Source organism: Rhincodon typus, unplaced genomic scaffold (genome assembly GCF_021869965.1).
Source record: "Rhincodon typus isolate 14 unplaced genomic scaffold, sRhiTyp1.1 hic_rhity00000875, whole genome shotgun sequence".
NCBI classification, from domain to species: domain Eukaryota; kingdom Metazoa; phylum Chordata; class Chondrichthyes; order Orectolobiformes; family Rhincodontidae; genus Rhincodon; species Rhincodon typus.
This window is the reverse complement of record NW_025966513.1, coordinates 1-8,660: the sequence shown is the minus strand read 5'-3', so window position 1 is coordinate 8,660 and position 8,660 is coordinate 1. Positions and strand designations below refer to the sequence as shown.

The 8,660-nt window shown below is 39.0% G+C and overlaps 1 long non-coding RNA gene across 1 annotated transcript; it reads right to left on the bottom strand.

The window, feature by feature from the left end:
- Positions 1-2,362: 2,362 nt before the first annotated feature.
- LOC125481102 lies at positions 2,363-6,796 on the bottom strand. Its single transcript, XR_007261207.1, has 2 exons — positions 4,019-6,796; positions 2,363-3,095 (listed from the first exon to the last, which is right to left on the bottom strand). It is a non-coding gene; the product is annotated as an uncharacterized LOC125481102 (long non-coding RNA).
- Positions 6,797-8,660: the final 1,864 nt, after the last annotated feature.

The following is an 8,660-nucleotide window of genomic DNA, read 5'->3' as shown; positions in this document are numbered from 1 at the left end:
AGATTTTTAAATGCAGTGAAGAATTCCGTAACTTAATTTTTGCTGAAGATCAGAGGTCACTCTTCACACCCACCTCCAGTGCACAAGTTTAAACTTGACAAAAATCAATAACTAACTCAGTGCAAAGTTCACCTAACGTTGGAAACTTGAGTAATGTTATTTACATCCTCTGCAACCATGAGTAACAAGCATTCTGATGAAAAAAAAAAATCAGTTTCAAGTTCAGGCTTGGCTTCTCCCTCAACTTCTATCCCATCCCAGGTGTGCTGAACCCCATGGAAACTTGACTTAGCTGTTCCTTCTTATTTTCCTCCCCATCTCCACCACTCTGGACACTGGCTCTTCTGACCCATCACCCATGCCCCGTCCACCACTGAGCCTGCAGTTCCACCAGTCCTTTCCCCAGGTCTGCCCATCCCCACACCTCCACCAAGTTGCTTGCAACAGAGCACATCATCCATGTGTGATGAGTGGTGACTCTAGAGCCTGTGGAGACTTCCCAGGATTTTCAACAGTTCCTATTTGCAGCTTTTACTGGTAGGAGGCAACAGCAGCCAAAGCCAGGCAAGTTCAGAATGCATTATTCAAAATTCAGAATTCCACCAAAACTTCTCTTCATTGCTACTGTCATAGACAGGCTTCCCCTGTTTTTCTAGCCCTGCAATGCCAGGGGTTGAGGAACATGTTCAATACCTGAACATTGACTGATCCCTCTCAGCAACACCTGTGTAGGGGTGACTTGTACTTGGCCATATAAAGGTGACTTGACCCCGAACATGCTAAGCAGCTCATACCTGCTTACTAGATGGCAGACAGAAGGAAGCAAGGCTAAACAGCCTGCTCACAGTGAAATACAATGGTACCTTTGAACAAACTGCTCGAAGGTTAGTAAAAGAACGCAATATGTTCCCGTCCAGGACAGCTCTGATAAAAAGATGCCTTAGGGCAGAAAAATGACCAATTCCAGCTTTATTAATGAAAGGATGATAATCCCAGTAAATTAATGACATCAGGTGCTAGATCAGGTCCTTTAGCTGTTATCCTTGTATCTGATCAAGTTATTTCATAGTAAACAGTTGCCTCTTTAAAGCTACCAGCAATATTAAATAGTTTCTATTTAAAAATGCTCTAATCATAGAAGTTGGTTTCAATACATAAACAGGATATAATACAAGCCTCAAAAAAAATTTCAGCTTAGATGTGAAGATTAACTCGCCTTAGGAGACACCTTCTCTTATGTCCCGAACAAGATAGATTGATCACAACCCATGAATTACAAAATGCTGACAGAAGTAGTTGTATACTTACAATTAACTTTATAACGGAAGTTAACCTTTTAACTAATTGCTTTAACTAACTGACTTTTTATTTGTACATTATGTAATTGGGACAGTGGAAAATAAAAGGAGTAACTGAATGTGATAAAAGATAGCACCAAAATACAATGGGTAATAGAATTCGAGCTATCCTTTCAGATAAACAAGCCTGAGAAAGACTCGAAGGAGTATAGCCATTAAGCCTTTGGAAAGTGAATGAATAGGATGCATAGAAAGATCGCAAGGCCCAGAGATTACAATGTCTAGCGAATACCATAAGATCATGGGAACCTGGGGCTGTCCACAGAAGGACCTATCATTGATTAGGTGTCCCATGGGATTGGGTGTTTGGGTTAGGGAAAGGACAGCGAATATGTTGCATTTGATTATTGTAACACAAAATGTATAAAAATGCTGTATTTCTTTGTAAAAGCAGGTGTGTCATTGATCTATTTTCTGAAACCAGATTCAGGGAAGATCCCTTAGCCCTCTCCCTGCATAAACTGGTTTCTGCTTGAATAAGTATCTTCCACTTTCCTGAATCCTTCCTGCCTCCTGAATCTTTGTCCCAGGTCAGGAAAAACGCTCCTACAACCTGCAAAAAGAAAGGGGTTCTCCATATTCTGAAGAAGGGTCCTGGCCCGAAGCATCAGCTTTCCTGTTCCTCTGATGCCACCTGGCCTGCTGTGTTCCTCCAGCTCCACACTGCTTTCTCCATATTCCCACTGATTTTATGAGGCTAAGGTGATGCCTTGGGAGATCTACAGCTTCCCACTCTGTACCTAGCTCCCTTCAGCTGATGCAAGACTTATGCATTCCCTTCAAAATTATATCCTCCGAAGCCACTAACAAGCTCTTTATGAACTTAACTATTTTAGTTGGCTTCAAGGGAAGGCTTTCTGAGCACCTTAGTCAACACAGCTAGCACAGCAAAGCTTCCCAAAATGGGCTGGTTAGTCAGTGCCAGTATAATCATCCACAGCACTCCACCTGCCCTTTGCTGGGTGGGCCAAAACCAAACATCATTTCTCTGAAACAGCACACTGTAAAGTATCAATTGCTATTTATTTAAATCAATGATGTCAAATATAAAGAAATTACATTTTCTTGCAAACATTCACTTACTTCTCCACACCAGAAAAGATGGAAGATTAGTGAGAATCTATGCAAATAACGAGTTTGTCAAACTCAAGAAACTAATTTTCCATTGTGCAGAAATAACAAACATCAAACTGTATTTAGCTTCACCAATGAGGACAAAATGCAATAGAAGGCAGCCCATGAAAACTGAGAACAAATATTGTTGTAGAGAACCATAAAAAAATTGCATCAGTTCAGTCAATTCATAAGAAAAAAAAATCATTTGATACACTAAATGTTTCTGCAACCAAGATTAGTTTCAGCTGACCCAAAGTGTGTAAGTACGAACTCAAGTGAATTCTGCACAACCACAAAACAGGCAGACAGTAGCTCTGAACATCAGCACTTGTACTGCAAAGTAAAAAGAACTCCCTCATATTAATATTCTCAAGATTGCAACTTATTTGAACAAGTAAATAGAATAAATCAAAAGAACATTTCAGACATTTGGTCATTCGAGGTTACAAAGGCAGCATATTAGAATTTTTTTTTAGGGAACTAGTTCCTTTTTAACAGAGTCAGGAACATGGCTTGCATAGTAGTCAAAGTTCCTTAAAGTTGCAAGCACTCCAGCTGAGTTCATATGCTTCACATCTTTATGATATTGCAAGGGATTCCCATGAATATCTGTCAGTTTACCTAGAAATAAAAATAATTACAATAAAACATTTGCCAAACAAGACAATGTGGGTGTTTTATTTGCAGCTACTGGAATTGGTTCACCCAGGCAGTACCCTGTTGCTACCTCTTGAATCTAATGAAGGTTCTAATAACCAGACTATGTATGGTAATGTTACAGAGGTAAAAATAGGTGTAAAGTGTGATCAGAAGCACATTATGACTTTAAATGTGACACCAAGCTTCTAAACAGACTGATTTAACCTCAGATTTCTCCTAGGGAGGAGAGGGACAGAGTCTATGGGTAGGGAAGAGAGATGAAATATTTAATTGGAGGAAACTTCTAATCATTAAGGTCCAGATGTTGGAAAAGCAGTCTAATAAAGTAGCAACAGTGGAGGAGTTAAGAGAAAATTGATGCGAGGTATAGCTGGGTGTTGTCATCTAAAATGTGAAAACTAATGCTGTGTTTCAAATCATCATCTCGGGGCAGCATCCAGATGAGAAACAGGAGGAGGACCATGAAAAGTAGCAGTGTGTGGACAAAAAGACAAGCAAGAAACTGCAAGTGATTTTCTGCTCGTGACTAGATAGATAAGAAGGAAAACTGTGTGACAGCAGTCTCATTCAGCTGGACAACAGTGAAGAGGCAGTCCTGGAAGATGATGCAGTTAACCATGACAAAGGCTGTATCCAAGTCATGGAGGATAAGGAGGAAACATTCACATTTTTCAGTCCATTCAAAAGTGCCAGTTAATCTATGCGTTAAATTTAGCTCCAAGATCATACCCTGCTATCACAACTCGAAGCCAAGTTTGACAGGCTCTTTGATAATCAAAATCAAGCTGGGCAAGTCTACACACAGATTATATTTTATTCCATTGTTTGCTCGCAAATTTTAGTTTGAGGCTAATTCAGATTTGATAATATAAAGAAACAGCTACCTGAAACAGCATGAAGGATAGCCTCAGGAGCACAGGTATCCCATTTCTTACAACCGGGACTGGCAAATACATAAGCTGAGGCCTTCCCCTCAATGAGTTGTATTACCTGTTAAAAGAAAACACAATTAAGGAATAGTTAACTAACTTTGGAAAGGACACAATAGGACAACACTTCATATTTATGCAGGATATGTATGAGGGTTACAGTTGCAGCAACTACAACATTAGAGGTGGAGGTAGGAAGTAGGAAGTATTCGTGATGGAAATGGAATATAATTACAGACTAAACTGGGGCTAAACATGGACTGAGGTTGCAAACAATCTGGTACACAGTCTGGGAAAGTGGTCTAAGGAAATGATGTGTCCAGAGCTGAAGATTATTCCCTGAATTTTCCCTCAAAGAAGAATGCATAAGAATCCAAGGCCAGATAGTAGAAAAGCAGTCTAACAGTGTGAAGGATTAGAGATATAGCGATGGTGTTACCCATATACAAGAGGAAGGTGATTCACAACTGAGAGAGATTATGTTGCTAAAGTCAGTCATATGGAACGGAAGCAGCTGAGGGTATACCTTCAAAAATCAACAGTGTAGATAGGAGGAAGGATATTCCCAATATTTACAAATCAGCAAGAGTGGAAGCAAGCATTTGCCGTTCTGCTGAGTTGAACAATGCAAGAGTAGCGAATGAAGAAAATTGCTGAGGTTGATCATATCAAAGTTTGCAGAGAACTCAAAGATGGGCAATGTACCATTACATTACATGTTATATTTTGTTTCCGAACTTACATTAAAGAAATCAAAACGAGGGAGGCTGGAAGGGGCTGAATTCATGTTTGAATCCTTCAGATAGGTTTCCACACTGCCATGTAGAAATGGCTCTGAAATTCACAAATCATGACAGCAGCAAAAGAACACGATTACTCCTCACCCTTGTTGCCCCCTCTACAGCCTTTGACAGAGCATGACAGGTGATCTCATCTCAAAGCTTAGGAGTTTGGTTAGTATGGGGAATTCAGTGAAGTAAGGGAAGAAACTGTAACTTTGATTTTCCTTATCAATTTGGATTGCACCAATTCAGCTGCTAGGAGATGGCACAAAATGTTTAATTTAAAAAATATAGTAAAAATAAAGGTTGTCTTTATAGGAGTCTTGTTAGCTGATCGGCTGTTAAGTGCTTCATATAAAGGGATTGTGCAAATAGCCTGCTTAAGGACACCTGAGTTAGGGAAGATCAATAAATAGGAAGCACAAAAATGTTAATATTGATACTTAAAGCAGTTATTAAAAACAAAGAGTGGATCCAGTTGTCATGGGTTATGCAAGTACCAACAACACGGGGCTTGGAAAGAAGTTCTACTCAGGTAATATGAGGAGCCAGGCACCAATTTGAAGACGAGAACGTCAACGGTAACAATCTCTATTATTGATAGAATACACCAGCAGTCAAGGCTAGATGTTACAAAGACAACAAGAAGACAAGGTTAAAGGCTCTGTATCTTAAGGCATATAGTATCCAGAAATTAAATGAATCGATAGTGCACATTGAAGTAAATAAATTTGATTTGACATCCATTACAGAGACATTGCTGGGCTGCAAAGTGGCAAAGATTGGGTCCTGAATATTATGGGGTACACGACATGGAAGAAAAATAGGAAGCTCAGTAAAGGTGGAAGGATAGCATTGATAATCAAGGATGCCATTGGTGCAATGGTTACAGACCACCTTAGTTGAATAGATCAGAATGTAGAATTAGTTTGGGTGGACGTGAGAATTAGTTGGGTAAACTTGTCATTAGTAGGAGTCATCAACAGTAGCAACTTGTGGGATAAAGTATACTACAAGAAATATTGAGTACTTGTGTAAAAAAGAGACACAATAATCATAAGCAATTTTAATCTACACAAACTGGAAAAATTGGGAATGGTTGCCTGCATGGGGAGTTCACAGAATATTTCCAAGATAATTTCTTAAGGCAGCATTTCTGAAACAATAATTGTGTAATGTGACAGGAGTAATGATGTCAGAGTAGACAGCCTTAGGCAGCAGTGATCATAACATAATTGAATTTTACACTTAGTTTGGAAGGGAGAACAGCAGGTCCAAGACTAGAATTATAATCTGAAGTAAGTGAAATTCTGTGGGTGTGAAACCTGAGCTAGTAAGAGCACACTGGGATACCAAGTTAGGAGAGATAGGTCAATTGAAAAGCAGTGACAGACATTTAAGGTGATATTTCTGGAAACCAGGACGAAGTCTATTCTTCTTACCATAAAGAAAAACTCTAAGGGGAGGGCTCATCATCCATAAGTAATTAAAGCTGTCAATGAAAACATCAAACTAAAGGAAAAGCACATAATTACACAAATATGAGGGACAGATCAGACAATTAGTCAGCACATGACATCTAGCATGGGAAACAGCAGAGAATGATCGGGAAAAAGAAATTATAAAATGAGAGGAAACTAATTAGAAAATGTAAAAACAGATAACCAAAATTTCTACTGGTATCTGACAAGGAAAAGAGTAAGTCAAGAGAACTTTGGTCCTCCAGAGAGAGAGAATGGGATGTCAGTAATACATAACATGGAAACAGCAGATTAAATGATAAATATTTTGCTTTCTTCACTAGTGAGGATACAAAAACATTCTATAATAACTGGAGAGAGGAATTCAGTGAAATTACAATCACAGGGAAAGCAGTGCTGAACAAGCTAATTGAATCGCAGGATGACGAGTACCCAGGTCCTGATGGACCTCCTCCTAGGGTCTGAATAAAAGAGATGGCTAATTGGGTAGTAATTTTTTTATTCATTAATAGGATGAGAGCGTCGCTGGCCAGGCAGCATTTATTGCCCATCCCTAATTGCTCAGAGGGCAGTTCAGAGTTAATCACATTGCTGTGGGTCTGGAGTCACATGTAGGCCAGACCAGGAAAAGATGGCAGCTTCCTTCCCTAAAGGACATTAGTGAACCAGTTGGGTTTTTCCTGACAATTGGTAATGGATTCATGGTCATCATTAGATTCTTAATTCCAGACATTTTATGAAATTCAAATTCCACCATCTGCCATAGGATTTGAACCCTGGTCCCCAGAACATTATCTGGGACTCTGGATAAACTGTGCAGTGATGATACCACTAGGCCATTGCCTCCCCTATAACGGTTTGTAGTTGCTGATAATTTTCCAAAATTCAGTGGATATTGGAAAGGTTCCATCAGATTGTAAGGTAGCAAATATAACCCATCTATTCAAGAAGGGATGGGGGCAGAAAAAGGAAATAATAGGCCATTTAACTTGACATCTAGCATGGGGAAGGCGTTAGAATCATTGAGGAGGTTATTGCCGGGCACTCAGAATTCTGAGGAGCAAAGAGATCTAGATGTTCTAGTGCACATGTCACTAAAAGTTCAAATGCAAGCACAGCACGTAATTAAGAAATTTAATGGAGTGCTATCCTTTATTTCAAGAGGAATTGAACATAAAGTAAGAATAAAAGTGAAATACTACAAATACTGGATATCTAAAATAAAAACAATAAAAATTCAGCAGATCTGACAGCATCTGAGGAGAAAAGAGTTAGCATTTCCAGTCCAAAAGGACACTTCTTCAAAACTGAAAGTAGAGGCTGCCAGACCTGCTGAGTATCTCTGCTGTTATTATGGAAAAAAGGACTGTGGGCTAATTTCTACTTTAAACCAATGAAACAGTGTAAGAAGATATTTGCAGTTTTATAAACGTGTTATTGGAACACATTGTGAGTTGTATCTACAATGTATCCAAGCAGTGATGGAGCACTCCTTATCTGTGGGTTCAATAAAATTTTGCCCAGAGACAGCCTTTTGCTTGATTTTTCAATTGGGGTGAGCTGATGTAGGCTCAGAAGGCCTCAGCATAAATAACAACCATGTGATTGGATCCACAGTTGCTACTTTGCATACAGGCAATGCAACAGAAACATCCAGCCTGTGATGAAAAAGCATCCATCTTTCTCTTCCTCTGTGTGCAGTAAAACAATAGGGGTAAAAAAAGTGCCTTCAGAGACACTAGAGAGGCAAATGCTCAACCCGTGAATAAATAACCAAAAATTAGTGTAACCACAGCCTCGTGTTATTAACAAAGAATCAAAAGGAGTTGAAAGAAAACAACTTATCAGAATCTGTTGTCTGGCTTGGTACCAGAACTATACCCTTTACTTTTTTGTAAAATCTTCTTCCACCTACAGTATTTGAGTGCTGAACCATATCTTCTTGTACCTGTTTATATGTGTCTGGGAATTTTAACAAAGGGATAGCACCTATGTTACAAGGTTATAGTTTTACAATTCAACTTATCTATATTTTGCCATTACTGTAATCAAATGTATTTTTAGCCAGTTATTTTCTTATTAATGGAAAAGGAGCCTAGTATGAATATACTTTTGATCTAAATTAGACATTTAGGTAAAATTAAGCAATTCAGTGGATGAATCAGATCTGTGACAACTGCATGAATAGTGGGGCTTGATTTCCATCACACTATCACGACAAACAGAAGGTTGTAAATGTGCTGGAGCCCATCAGAGAAGTTTGATTGGATTGATAACTGAAATACAGGGTTTGTCATGAGGAAACGTTGGACAGCCTGGGCTTATTTCCACAGA